This window comes from Dermacentor silvarum, chromosome 4 (genome assembly GCF_013339745.2).
Source record: "Dermacentor silvarum isolate Dsil-2018 chromosome 4, BIME_Dsil_1.4, whole genome shotgun sequence".
Taxonomy (NCBI): Eukaryota; Metazoa; Arthropoda; class Arachnida; order Ixodida; family Ixodidae; genus Dermacentor; species Dermacentor silvarum.
The window spans coordinates 207,124,457-207,140,237 of NC_051157.2; the positions used below are offsets into that span (position 1 = coordinate 207,124,457).

The 15,781-nt window shown below is 42.9% G+C and overlaps 1 long non-coding RNA gene across 2 annotated transcripts; it reads left to right on the forward strand.

Moving 5' to 3' along the window:
* Positions 1-1,363: 1,363 nt before the first annotated feature.
* On the forward strand, positions 1,364-14,804 carry LOC119448503 (uncharacterized). 2 transcript variants are annotated; one of them, XR_007466605.1, is made up of 4 exons: positions 1,364-2,334; positions 6,376-6,464; positions 14,511-14,599; positions 14,661-14,804. It is a non-coding gene; the product is annotated as an uncharacterized LOC119448503 (long non-coding RNA). The 2 variants fall into 2 exon arrangements; XR_005191144.2 differs by lacking the exon at positions 14,661-14,804 and having other exon boundaries at positions 14,511-14,642.
* The last annotated feature ends 977 nt before the right edge of the window (positions 14,805-15,781 follow it).

Below are 15,781 nucleotides of genomic sequence, written 5' to 3' on the forward strand. Positions count from 1 at the left end.
CCCTTGCGGCACCCCTTGTTGGAGATACCGTGCGTCTGCTTCTACCTCATTTACCTTCACGGAAACCATGCGGTCAGTAAGAAAGTTTCGGACATAACTATACAGCTTCTGTCCCGGTCGGATCTCTCTAAGGCCTTCGAGAACCGCTTCATGGGTGACGTGGTCAAAATCACCCTTATTGTACAGGTGAACTATGGCGCGCAGTTTAGAAGTACTGTATTCAGTGCACACATCCTGCAAAGCAAGGATAGCATCGTGCATTGATATGTGTTTCCGGAATCCGATTACACGTGGGTCGACCGGATACATCAGGTCCTGTTTCCAGAGTAGTCGCGATAGTGCCATGTGCTCCAAAAGTTTTCCTGGACTCGACATCAGCGAAATGGGGCGGAGAATCGCGATTTTGTGTGGGGTCTTATTGGCTTTGGGAATTGGAATGATCGTGACCATTTTCCATGCTGAGGGTACCCTTACGAAAATGTCAGATATGGCCCTTATATGTTTTATATATGGCCATATTTGGACATATAAGTGCCCATATAAGGCCTTATACTGCCATATAAGGATCCATGTAAGGACTTATACTGCCATATAAGGGTCCAGATACGGCCTTATACTGCCATAGAAAGGTCCATATATGGCCTTATACTGCCATATAAGGGTCCATATATGGCCTTATACTGCCATATAAGGGTCCAGATATGGCCGTACACTGCCATATAAGGGTCCAGATATGGCCTTATACTGCCATATAATAGTCCAGATATGGCCTAATACTACCATATATGACTGCAAGTAAGGCTTTATAACGTCATATAAGGGTACAAATAGGCGTTCTACTGTCATATATGGCTGCAAGTAAACGCCTTATATTGCCATATAAGGATTTAAAAGTATACCTAAATTGTAGTTGTAACCCCCCTCCCCCTCCACTCACGCGTCGAGCCCCACCAGTCCAACGTGCACCTTCAGCGCTCTGTGCACACTGTCATTACCATTCAGGAGATGGCTTGAGGTCGAATTTTCCGGATTAACAAAAACACTCTATCACCTACTGTCTTCTATTTACTCATTCACTCTTAAATTACTTTGAGTAAAACGCTGAAGAAATAAACATTGTCATCATCCTTATATATTAAAATTATAATTATTATAATTATGATTTATTATTATAATTATGTTTTGTATTATAGTTATGAGGCATTTGAGTTGCTGTTGGATTCCTCTGGCTAAAGCAAGGTAATTACATATTATGTAAAGTGTTTGCTTCCCCCCCCCCCACACACACACAAATGTACCCCCCCCCCCCCGGCAGAGATCCTGGGTGCGCTACTGCCGTCTAGTATGGGTTATTAGCACCGCGCCTGCCGGACAGCATGGCCTTATTTACGAGATGTAGCTATACTGCACGTAACAAATGCGATGCTTTGCACTGCAGCTATAGGCAAAGCATCTCGATCGAAATGAATGTGCTTGCACCGAGCAGGTAGTAACGAGTTGAAGTGAATTTTATCGCAGAAACACACACAATCAACTCATCGTTTTGCACGTTGGCTCACAACCACACCCGATGAATATGTCTACTTTTTGAGAGAGAACATGAACATATACTTTTGCAATCATATATACCGGCCTATGTAAAGCAGCCTGGGAATATTAAAGCATGAGTTAGGAAACCTGCTGCACGAATTCCTATTCGTTATATCAGCTACTGCACAAGCACAAACAAAAAGTTTGCTACATCAGTCAATCTAGATACTTTATTCAAGCCCCATTAAATGAAATACTGCCAAAAATTACCACCAAGCTAAAGTTTTGACACATTCAGTGAAATCCAAACCGAAACCAAACGTGGAATGGCCAATGCAATGTATCGCTTGGCAACACTGGTAAGCTTGCTGCGCCGGCAGCACATGGACGGCAGCTGTCAGATACCGAGGCCTGTTTTCGTGTGTAATTTTCGTTCGTGCATCCGTGTTAACGCAATGTTCTCCGCGGTTTGTGTGTTATTCGTGAACGCAATCGGAACGAGTCCTCATCAACGCAGTTTAACGCGACTGTAAGTAAAGGGAAGCAGCGGGCGCCTTCACCGGCGCGGCCCTCGGCGATCGCTTTGTTTGTATGTGTCGCGCGCACGGTTCAACTTTTGAATACCGTGGCTGCGCGTTGTCGCAGTGCAGTGATGATTATATGCCAGTGCTCATCGTGAAACTGCACAAACCGCGTCACTGCTGATGGAGCTGCCACGTACGTAGACGGCGGCGCCCGAGAAGACCTTTTCTGAAGAGAATGCGTGCCTGGCGATTGTCACTTGCAGTCGCAACTTTTACAAAGGTACGTACAATCCCCCCCACCCCCCTCTTGCTATGTGCTATTTGCATAATTTTGAAGCAGTGCGTGTTGCGATACCGCGTAAAGTATAAACCGCATTCACGCAATCTTGCGCGCGACAAGCGACGCGATGGAGATGGCTGTCGCGTTCGTTCGTCGCCTACAAGTCGTACAGCATGCAAGCGACGAGACGAGCGACGTCTCCCCGGTGTTGCCTTTATGAGGGCAGCAAATACTCGCCGAAACTGGCGTGACGCTTGCTTTATTAATTTAACGGGTTTTAGTGTAAAGAGCAGCATAAATATTTCTAAATATTTCACTACGTTATTATCCTTGCACGTATCAAAATCTAGTCGTTTGCTCGTTCCGTGCGACAATCGGTAGTACTTGACTGATGTATATCCAGTTCCGGCTTCGCGCTATTGGCTAGTCGCTCATAGCACTTCCTGGCGACGAGCGACGTATTCTAAATTTCTAGAACCGAGCGATTGAGCGAAAAGACCAAGCGATCTGTTCGCGCGACGGCCCGTTTCGTCGCTCGTCGCCGTTGCGCACAAAATCGCGTGAATGCGGTTTGGGCTTAAAACACAAGCGGGCGAATCCGCTCCTTCAGTTTCGTCTACAGTCCCTATTATTGTTATGTTTGCCTTGGAGTTCGTGGCGTATGTACATCGGACCCTGTCAACCCAATTACAAGTACGAATGATCTACTAGCACAGAGGCTGACTGTCATATTAATTTGATTGAAGGTCTGCGTTATTCGATCGATCGTCCTTGTTTCGAGTCATGCTATGCTACACGCTATGAAATATCTTGTATTATTTTATGTGTTTGAATTCAGCGTTGTAGTTTTGGAGCTAGATGTAGCTATATCATTTGCATTTATTTCACTGTGGTGTGCGCGGCACCTTGTAATAGTCTTTGCAGAGACGGAGTGTACCTGGCTGGCTGCTAGGCGATTCGTCTAGCCGAATTTTAACCAACTTCGTTTATATTAGTGGGCTTTGTCATGCTGGCGGACCTCCAAATCACCCTGGTGACATTACTAAATGCAATTATTAATTATCAACTTTCGTTATTACTATTTGCTGCTGTTGCTGATGCCGCTAGCTAGAGAGCTGTCCAGCACAGCTTCTTTGTCAGTATTTTTAGGTGGCCTCAACTGTGCGGTACTTTCATATGAAAGGCTATACAAATGTTTACACAGCATAGCTGCGGCTGTTTGCATCAAGAGTTTTTTTTTCTTCTCTAGTGGATATAACTGCTATGCGTAAAATTTGCCAACAGTCATTCTTAGCAGTGAAGGAACTTTTACGCCGTTGCTTGCATTGAACTGTAAGATTACTACAACATTCCCAAAATGAGAGAGATTGTCACTGATAAAGTGTTAAATTGTTTTCATGTGATGTCGGCTGCATAGATGTGCAGCAATGAACTGATCTAGGGCAAAGTTCAAACGACAAGGAAAACGTTCTAATGCAGTGTCTTTCCTCAGTGAGCTAAGCAAATGGGATGTGCCAAACCAGCAAGGTGTACGAAGATTTAGCTGCAGAGACAGTTGGAGCAGTCAATAGGGAGAACACAAATGGAGATCTTTTTCTCTCTGGATGTATAGCTCACTGGAGTGCAGACTGATTTTCAATATGTATACTAGGCTCTTCGATTGGCCACCCCTGACTGCCCAGGGCTGTCCAAGAAGCGTGTGCACCAATGCTTATTGTTAGTACACAACACCTTGGTCAGTCTGGGACAACTTATTGAAGAAACCGTGTTCACCTTGATTTGTTTTCTGTATTGACTGAAATTATAGCTGTGCGATTTATTATTTAACTGACAAGTGCTCGTATCATAGAGATGCCGGCATGCATGCAGGTTTTTCTTTTATGTGGCGTATCCTTCTGGTATAGGTGAGTAAAACGCAAGATCCAGGAAGCTAGATTCATGGATATCTCAACTTGTTCGGGACTTACATGGATGTGTTTATAGGCTAAATTATTATTTATCATCATCAATCTATCATCGGGACTAAGAAATTGCACGAACTCTTACCAGTAGATTATTATCAAGCATGTTCGTGTGCATTGGCTCCACTTTGATACCAGCCAACATTTTTCTGGTTTTGCAGCAATTTTGTGGCATGGGGGGGGGGCCATTATGTTTTTTTAATGTTGTGATTTGCTCTTACCTTCTTTACACTGCGTTCAGTGGAACTCGTTGAAGTTCTGCATTCCCGATTCACACACTGGCGTGAAAAAATTGCCCGATTACACTTAACCCCTTCAGTGACGAAGTATGATTGACTGTCGATAAATGTATGAAATTTACATAAATATATGCCAAGGTGCTGCAGACTCCATTAAGAGCAAGTCAAGATGGTAGAATGACTGCATATTATGATGATTCACCATAATTACAGAGTGATTAAGTATCTAATTGTTGTGCACGCTGTAATGATAGGTCTCTTCATAAAAAATTACTGAATCACTAGTGTGTTACCTGCACAAGTTAATTATTGGTTGCAAGCTTTACTAGAAAGAAGAAAATTATTTTGCAATTGCTACAGAAATGTCCCACATCACACCTTCCGTCAAACACTGTAGTGCCTTCTCCAAAGCTATCTTCGGTAGCAATACATTTCCCTCAGAAGTGAAATGAAGGTACTTGAGGTAACCATAATGTTTAATTTACCCTAAGATTAGTTTTTGTGGTCATTTCCTTGACACAGCTGCACAGAAATGGCAAAAATAAGTTGTGCACACAATTATGTACACCGTGACTGAAGGGAGTATCAATATGAGCTTCAGAGTGTGAGGATTTATTTACAGGAAAGGCAAATGGCTCAGCCTGAGCCAGTGTGCTCTCACCTGCTTTTCTGCTCACATGAGTTGGTAACTGTTATAATAGGGCTGACTCCACACGTTGCTTGCATTTGTTGAAACCAATTTTTTTTCTCGATATATGTGTTCGTGTAGTATTTGAGCCCACTTAATGGTAAAATCATGACAGCAGAAGCTTTCCTTGTTTTTCTTTTACCAATTTGTTAGCGTGGCAGCACATACTGTGCGGTTTATTCTATTATCGAGCCATGCTTTGTACTCGTAGAGTATACAACAGCTCTGCAAGAGTTTGGAAAATGTAATGAAACAGGGAAACTGCCTTTTAGCATGTATGCACGTGGACATTTTAAGTTTGTCGCTTCATCTGTCAACTTAGATCCTTCATTTGTCATAGCACTAATACATGGGTACAACACAACAATATAGGCAAGCTTTCAATTTAACAGAAATTTTCATGGTTCTATTGAAATATTGTGTGAAATGTCGCCACTATACCACAACTTTAGTGAGGTTAGATTTCATTTTGACATTCTTGTCCATGTGCTAAATTCTCTTTTGGACAGCTTTTTTTCACATCCTGCAAGCACAACTTCAGCAATGCGTAACCTTTATCTGCATGGCAGACAGGTCAGGACTTAGTGGCATTGTTCTTTGACATAGTGAATGTTATGTAAGGAATTAGGAACCAGCATTGAGTAGCACTTTGCAGCGCTACTTAACCATTCCCATGTCTAGTGGCAGCCACCAAGTGACATTTTCCCACTGATTCATGTAATCAATTATGGCATGCACCCTGTTTTAGGTAGCTCTTTGAACTAGTGCATACAGCCTTCTGCTATCACGTAGCTGCAGCAATAGTATTGAGTTCATGGAATGACTGGGAGCACTCGGTTCTTTACCATCACATTTCAGTGCATATGGCATCACGTGTACTGATCACAAAGACCTCTAGAGAACAACACCTAACTTGATAACCTACACAGTGCACTTGAGCTTCATATATCATGTAAGCTGCACGCCTATTTGCATTACTCTGCAGAGACATGCAGTCAGCAACACGGATGACTGCAGTTACATGTGTCTTAAATGAATATTCACCTAATGTACATGTCACTTCAACTGTCTTGCACTGTTCTACACAAGTCGGCTTGCATATGTGATGCTGCTAGCTAATATCTGATAATAATAATAATCCGTGTTTTCTCAGTGGCAGCTGGCCTCCATGGGGCGGTGCAGACAGGGGACTGTCATTGCTGGAGCACCTCCTGGCTATCCACAGGAAATGGAAAAAACATGGTAAATTCAAACCCCCTCTGGTTCTCATTTTCATGTTTCCATAAGTGTGTGTGTGTTCATCACCCTGAAGTTACTTAAATTTGAAAACGAAGCCATATAAAGTATACTCATGGTCTCACGTAGTGCATTATTAAACATAAAAGTACAAAATCACGCAGCTTAAGAACCTCAAAGATAATTTGTAGCAGATCAGTCACTGCAGAGGTCAGGATATGTATTGTCGATGCTCGCAGACAATAGAATTGCAGACTTGTTCATCATTAAAAGCAATTATACATTTAGGGTGTGAACATTTGGTAATGGTTTGAGTGAATGCTAGAGACGACTGCATGAATATGCCACCCCTAACGTAATGCCCTGACAGAGGCCCTTAAAGATGAAATAAATGACGATAAGAAGCTTGGTAACAGATTTGTGCAACGAGCAAATTGTAGCACGCACAGGGAAAAATACACGAGAAGGCACAAAGAATACACACACGTAGCACTTCATTGTGCCTTCTCATATCTTTGTTCCCTGTTCGCGCTACAGCTCGCTCATTTCAACATAAACAACCAACAAGCCCACATCGCCACTCAGATTTGTGCAGTTTCCTTCGAGTCATATTTGGGTAAAGTACCACAGACTATATTTTAAGTGAAATAAGTTATATTTCCTCGTTTAATTGGCCAACACTGTAGTTAGGCTCTGGGTATATTTTGGCCAGGTATGTATATATGTCAGTGCTACGTTTATTAGATTATGTTTTAGAGTGAGTTTAAGTCATAATTATAGAAATTAATACTTGTGATCATGATATTCTTGCCATAAGTTTATGCAAGGGACATGTAAATTTGGTCTTCATATAAGCAACAACAAATGGAAAGTTGCTGATGATTTTATAGGCATTGAAGATGTCAACATGTTAGCTTATTTGGATGCTTTTGTGTTGTCATGTGGCCTATATCATACGGGATGGAATTGATGGCCAAAATTGTGGACATTTTAACCTCCCAAAGGCCAACATCATATCTTTGATATGCTGAGCTTGATGCCTGAAAATGCTCATTTACTGATGATAAACATAATGTGCAATGCACTGTAGCATTTCTGACATGCTGCAACAGTTTCAGTTGTAGATAGCTCAGCAAACTAATGAGTAATGAGTTACTCTTAGGTTATATATAACTAAAAGAAAATTTAGTTTTTCTTTTGTTTATATATTCATTGGGGGTGATTGTATGAGAAAGAAAGGTGATCAGGTTCTATTCTTCCTTCATATAGAATTGTGTCTGCTTTCCGAACTTTAGGAAAGATGTTCAATTTGTCAGACACTGCCTGCATAACACCACCTCCATAAATAGGAAGAACTGATGTTCATCCGTGATACTCTAAGAACACTGCGATGAATCATAGGTGCACATATAAAAGTAATCACAAGAAGGGCAATGCATAGCAAGCATCTGCATCTAGATCGAGATAGTTAAATTTTGGATTAAGGTGAAACATTGCAGAAGAGCTGCATGCTGTACATGATATGCAGGCTAAATCATTGAAGGTTGATTCATTGAAGGCATTATAAAAATAATGTTTTGCTATTTTCTAATAGCAGCCGGAGTAATTGCTATGAAAGAGAAATAAAATTTTTAAGGAATAAAATAATTAGCTAGTGTCTAGTACAGAACTTACAGAAATGAAATTACTGAGTGCAAATGTATGGAATAAGTTGTTTCACTTGGAGAGTGCTGCACAGGTCATGGGGCCACTAGAAAATTGTGAGGATATAAGGGAAGAGCGAAAGCATGTGCAGTGAAAATATGGGCGAAAGTGTCTGTAAAGGAGCGAAATCGATTTTAAGACTCTTACTGTAAGCCGATGAATAGGGATTTCAAGGTGGAGGATTGCAAAGGTATAGCTGAATCTCTCTATGAGCCATTGTGACACACATGAACAATTTCCGTAGAAAATGAGAATCTATTTAAGCACGTTACTGAGAGCATAATCACTGGAAAATGGTAGAGCAGAGATCGGTTTGCAGTAAACACGGGTTTGGCGCTTACTTTCAACTGCAGTTTACTGAAGAAATGTGATATTTATAAGTACTGAACAAGACCATCATGGGGCATCACATTAATGATAAAGCAACCAAATATTGGAGTCACCAGGACCCCCTAATACAACCACATCATAGCCATGTGCCATGACAGATTGGTACGGCCTAGTATACCAGAGGTGATAAGAGACAATCCAGATTATCGCACAGCATGACGCTTGCCTCTAAAAATATGTGAAGGTAGGTTGAAGCATGTGCGCTGGCCCAGCAAATAATAACCTAAAAAAACAAGACTTAAAAAGCAGATGCTGCATCTATAATGATTACTCGGAAGGAGTACATAGCAGATCAAAAAACGAGAAAGCAAAACCAACCAAGTAAGTTGGTTTTCTGAAGGCACTTCAGGTCTTTATTTGCCACTGCACTGCGTCCAGCAGCATCTGAGGCAACAGAATTGGTCGAGCTTTTTTTGCGATCTTGTGCATCAGGCTCGCTCGTTCACATGGGCACAAAACAAATCCATCTGCCTGCCTTGAGTGTCGGTGGCATATTCTTACCTTGATACCCTGAATCAAGTTTACCAATTCAGTTTTTCGAACTTTCTGCTGCTTCTCAACCTGTATGCATTCATTGGTTTGCCTCAAAACTGCAACACCAGTGCTTGTTTTGAGACCATATTCACCCGTTTGACAAGTTTGGTGATGGATCTGACTCCAATTTGTCTTCCACAGTGATGGCATTGTCTTGAATGCCAAGTTGTTGCAGGAGGCCCTTCAGCTACTTACGCAGAACAGCGTGTCTAGGATGGCAGTGTCAGCATTATAATTGCTTGCGATAACATTTGCAGCACCTGTAGCACTCATCACGGCAGGGTATACGGCTTTCGTCCATGGGTCAATGGCATCCTGTATTATGCGCTGCATGGCAATCTAGCCAATTGATAACTTGCATGCTTTTCATTGTAATCGTTAGGGGCTTAGCTGCAGCCTTACTAGCCACTGTGGGAGGAGGTTGCTTTTTTCGTACCTTATTTGGGGACGGAGCATTGGGTAGTTCTCAAAAAAGTTCATTTTTGAGGCAACACAATTAAAGTGTTAGTTACATTCTGCATCAGTGACGCACACACAAGCATGCTGTTTGTTGTTGGGTATCAGGGAAGAGTTCTTTAGTATCTTTCTGTTTAACTTAGTACTAAGTTTAGTGCTAGTAGTAGAAATATGTGATAGTACATTTAGTCCATACATAGCTTCATACATCTCGATCAGAATCTGAGCAGGGCTCGCTAAAGTAACCGACTCTGAGCAAGCTTTATTGTATATCTTCTCTTCATCTTGTAGGCATCAGCGTGCTACAGTCAAATTCAAACTTGCGAAACTAAAAAGCAAAAAGAAAGGGAACTGTTTCCTCATGCATACCGCCGCAAACAGCGTGCGTCACTGTTACTGAATATTAGCAACAATGCTTCTTTCCCATTGTTGCTTAATAGTGAGAAACTTTCTTGTGAACTACTTGGTGCTGTAGCCTCAAAAAAATTCAAACTTGCTCCTAATGCATTTAGTAAAGCCCTCAACACACACAAGGAAAAGTTCCTATCCTAATAATTATCCAGTAGGCTCCTTGAAGACAAGGGCTTAATAATAATAATATGGGATACTGTTGGAGCTGTAGACGCTCATCTTATTCCATTACGCCTCCATAAATTTTTCTGTTAAGTACATGGCAGTCACTTACAGCAACATTGGCACTCCCATGTTAGTCATTCTGTGCTATATACACAATGCCAGGTGCTGTAATAGGTCGACAATGAAAATAACAGTCATGGGTACAGCTAAAGCGATTAGAATGTTTAAAGCAGTTAAAAAACAAATGCAGACTGAGGGGCAGAGAAATGAAGAGAGTGCAAGCACTCCTTTGTCTGCGTTTGCCCATGCCGCTTTCAACATTTCAACCATGAATACATAACAGCTTGCCCAATTTTTGGTTCTCTTGGATGCTAAAGCGGTCTCAGATCCTCATGACTAACCATTTCAACTGGATGAATCTACCGCAGTAGTGGTATAGCAGTAGAGCATCCGCCTCGTATGTGGGAGGTACTGAGTTCAAATCCCCGTGCCGCCAGAAAACCTCCGTTTCTTTCTGATGGGTAGAGATGTCCCTTGGCCTGGTGCTCGGCTTCTTGTGAGGGTTCACATCTTGAAAGAGATTTCATGCGTGCTCTCTGGGCACTTATTGTCCAACGACAGATGGCCTTGTTGAAGAGCATCAGCCTCGGCTGCCTTGAGGCAAGTGCAGCCGCTAGGTACCTACCGGTGAAATAGGTACAAGCATGCTCCCGGTCTGGTGTGATGGATAGTTGTTTGGCACGTATGTCTGTGTGCAGTCAAGCAGTAATGAACGTCAGAGACGCGCGAACCGATGTGAACCAAAATTTAAGATGATAAGACTGTAACAAGACAAGCACTAAACACAGAATACATATCAAAGGTCCCTAAAACAAACACGTCTACACTAAGTCCTACGCGCAGCGTTCAAGAAAAGAGCAAGTACGTCTCATGGCTACATTCCTGATGGTGTCGTCGATCAGTGGTAGATCGTCTAGCTGTCGCGACGATTTCCGTTGGAGGCGACCCAAGGCATGATGACCCTCGTGGAAGGCCAGCCAAGGCAGGGTGACGGCAATGGTCATCAGATGAGGCAGGCGACGGCTGCATTACCGTGGCCCGAGGACTCGAACGGCTGTCGGGCGGGTTGCTTCCACCGCCACAACCTCACATGCCACCTCGAGCAAGAGGCGGCTTCAAAGCAAAGGCCTCGGTTAGGCCTCACCCCGGACACAGCCTAAAGATGCTCCAACAGGCGGCTACGAGCAGGCTACAGCCAGGCCTGCTCCAAATGGCGTCACGCCAGGCGCCACTCTGCGTCTGCACCGACAGGCAGGCGCGTTGTCCTCAGGGCTGCCTCAGGTACCACGGCAGGAGCTCCCGAAACAGCGCACTGGTCCTGCGTCTTCTAAGTTGCTAGCCCCCTCTGCCCATTTGGCACCCACCTCTCTTCTTCCTTCTCTATTGTTTCTTTTCTGAACACTGCCAAGCACGCAATCTGCGCCTGGCTCGCCTTCTGTTTCTTCTTCCTTCATTCACAGTCCTCAAGAGTTTTCAAGCAGTCCACACATATAAACAACACTCATAAGGTCCTTGCACTGCACCTGGTGCTTGGCCATTATGGGACCTCAGCGCTTCGAAAGGGAATTTGGGGCACCACATGGGAAATTGCCACTATTGGGAATGGCCTAGACCTACTTCTTTTTGTGCTCATGAGGGTTTTGACTGGTATTTAGAGCACAGGCTCCTCTCCCTGAAGAAAGCCGAACGCCATGCTGGGGTACACTTGTGTCCATTTGAATCAGTGGGCGCCGTGCGGTGGTAGAAATTGAACCTACGACTTCCTGCGGCCGAGGAGGGCAATCTACAACAAGGGCAATCAAACAAATGCACTCTACATGTGAAGTAGCGGGAGCCATTTTGACAAGACAAACTGAGCTGATGCACTCACCAAAGTAGCAGGGCAAAAAATTCTCTTGGGAAAGTTTCACCCACTGGAGACAGGCAGGTAATTGTGTTGTGACCCTATGTGAATGAGTAGGCCAATAGTAAAAGGTCGCTTGAAAGCTCGGCTATATGTTTGCCTCAGGCGCTGCCGGACACAGCGCAACGAAATTAGAAGCCTGAAGTACCTTTCTACTGCTTGGTAAGTTTGCCCATCAGTAAATGGCTTCGTGCAAGCAGTCCCTGTTCTGGCCTCTTGCTTCAGCTCATACATCCCCCCAGACAACTTGCTGAAGTAGGCTCAATCACAAAAACTTGGATACATCACAGGATGCATTCATGCTGCAGTTATGCTAATGTCACATGGCGCTCAAGTTTGAAGCTGGCCACCCACATTCCCTCTAAAGTATTATTGAAATCCATTCTATTGTCGATTTGCCATTAATATTTGGTCAGAGGTACCAATGTATTTAAACAAATTTAACATTATCATGACTTCAGCTGTGAAAACTTTTCAGTATATGTGAAAACTTCCTTGTGGTTACAGCATTTATAAAATATTGTGGACAGGTACATGAATATTTAGCTCATGTATGATGCCCATGTGCTACATAAACACTTTATGAAAGCATCTAGGGCTGGGATAGTGTAATTATTCTATTGGAATTGTCTTGTGCGTTGTAAGGGTAGCATTCTGCCTACATGATCATGATTGGCTGGCTATGTGCAGTGGATGATAAGAATTGCAATATAGAAATGAAGGGAAAGGAATCACTACAGTATACCAGTCCTGCTGATACTTTGCAGCATACTTCTTGTGGAACGAGCATATGCACTAGGTATTTTTTATGCATTTGTTTATTCCTATTTTAAACACTTAAGAAAATGACACAAAGTGGAAGGCTATGTTATATGCAGGGTAAAATCTTAAGTTAATTTCCACAGCCACCTAGTTCAGCCTAATCTACGGCACACTAAGATTGTGTCGAAAAGCCAGCTACCAAAGAATCAAACAAAGGTGTAACTTACAAGAATGGACAAGTCTTATTTTCGAACCTTGAAAACATACATTTCAAATAAGAATTTAAGCTTAAGAAATCTGCACTTCTGGCTGGCCCTCCAGTTTCTTAAACTTCAGTAGTGTCGTCCCATAGTAGGTGGTCCTCAGTGGTGTCAGTTGAGCTTCAGATGCCAGTTCTCTTGAAGCTTTTGATGACAGTGTCATCAGAAATCATGTTCTGTGCCTCTAGGACCAATGGACACAACAGTTCCACTGGCAGCCTTCTAAACTTGCCTCCCGGTGCCAGGGAATGATCACAAATACTGAAAGTCTGTGATTCTTTGTATGTAGAAGGCAGCTGCTGACATGTTCTCATGAAGCCCATGCCGCCACATGAAGCACATCATCCAGTTGCTGCTTGCGTTGAAGTTTGTAGTTGGAATGCCCTGCTTCCTTGTAAGTCGGCGAGCGTCCTTCTGTATCATTTAAATTTACACAGCACACTCATGAAGCCCATGCCGCCACATGAAGCACATCATCCAGTCGCTGCTTGCATTGAAGTTTGTAGTTGGAATGCCCTGCTTCCTTGTAAGTCGGCGAGCCTCCTTCTGTATCATTTAAATTTACACAGAACAGCTGTCCAGAGGCTTCTGAGCTATAAAGCACTGCTACTTCAACTTGCGAGTAAAAATCAGTCTTGGGTCAGCGGAAATTCCTGCTTGCCTTGCTGGTAGCATTCAGCTTTTCATGCGGCCATCTCTAACGGCAGATGTGTACTTTGCTGACGCCGAAGTACCTTCTGAATTAACGACTGCCATTCTACAAAGCATGTTGAAATGCTTTGAGCTTGAAGTGGGTGCTGTAGCTAGCTTGCGACCTTATGTGGCACGCTAGCAGTCTGATCACTCCATGCATGCGCGGCATGACCTGTCTAGACTGACAAAAAAAAGGGAAAAATACTAGCTTTGTGCATATAGCACTAGATAGCTCCAGTGCTGGTACTGCCACTGGCATCCGCAGCTGGCCATTATCATCAGTCGAAGTCAAAACCAGGCCACCCGTTGCAGTGTTGAGTTGTAAGTGTGGTCATTGTGTGGGAGGGGGAAAATATGTGAATTTTCATAATGTGCAAACTTACGGTGTGTACTATTATTAATTAACCAAGCAGGTATGCAGTAAGGCCTATGTTGGGATTATTGCTGCTATTCAATAGGAATCTGTGTAATGAAAACAGCTTGGTGTGCCTGGCCTACAATTACTTGAAAATATGCATTTGCTTCCAATTGGCCCTTCACCAGCCACAAAGCTGGCTTCAAAACAGTCATAAATATTACTTGTGCTGCTTTCACCACTTGTTAGTCTTTTAATGTTTATGCTCAATTCCTCATTTCTCAGTGTATTAATCAACACAACAAGTATTGTACTTAGTCTTCTGTCGTATGGCAATAATGGTTCATTTGTTTGTGCAGCTGTTTTCACAACGCGGACGACACCGTGTCAAAGGAAGTTATGGAAAAGAGACTGAAAGCAGTGCACTGGTACCCCTTGCAGCAATTGGGTAATGTGCTGTAGTAGTGAACTTTGCAATAAAGTTTTATCTCTGTTCATATTGCTTTCAGATGTTATAAATGTGATTTCCACATCACACACATACCATGACCTGAAGTTTTGGATGGAATGGTGAGCATATTTATGCAGTGAGCCATCTTAAGTGCCGACTGGCATACTCTAGTGTTCAAAGGCACTGAATATATTCTAATTAAGACTGCAAGACTGTAATAGCAATCACAGTCAGAATTCATCAATTCAATAAACAATACACATTTGAACAGTGGTCTCCGGTACAATGGCATACCGACAAACAGTAGAATAGGTAGTAGACAGGTAGTAGACTTGTAGGCTTGTAGACCTGTAAACTTGTATGCCGATTGGCTAGTAGACCATCAAGGTCTGAAATTAGGGTTAGCCAACAGACATGTAAGCTGATAGCTGGTTGGAATTTTTTACTGGAGATATTCATATAAAATTCCAGACCCGCCGTAGTGGCTAAGGCGTACGTACGTTGCTCTACTGAACTGAAAGCTCAGGATTGAATCCCGGGCGCGGTGGCATTTCGATGGAAGTGAAATGCACTAGATGCCTGTGTGCCATATGCATTGGGTGCACATTAAAAACCACAGGGAGTTAAAATAATTCGGAATGCCTCGATCACCAGCGTGTGCCTCATCATAAATTGTGGTTTGGCATGTAAAAACCCAGATTTTAATTTATTGAATTTCCAAATATGACCATATACAGGATGTTTCAGCGAACTCTTTCAAAAATTCTTAAAGGTGCTTGTGGCAGGTAGCACAATTCTAGTTCATGAGCTGGTCTACTCGAAGAGGGCGGACGTTACTTTTCCACAAGAATTGAAGGCATAATCGAATATTTAACAGAAATTTACTAATTAAGTTTTTAACTAATTACCTGATGGCTCATATTGCAATTTACAAATTGTAGCCTTGGAGTTCGCCAGGCGGATCCACTTGGACAAATTCTTGGATGACACCAGTTTCGAGATATAAATTCCCGAACTTTGCGGAGAAACGCATTGGCGTTCCAATTAGTTTCTAACAAAATCGTTGCTTTATGCATTGAAGCACCAAATTAACTGGAACGCCAGTGCATTTCTCCGCAAAGTTCGCGAATTAATATCCCGAAACTGGGTCGCCCGACAATTCGTTCCAAGTGGATCGCC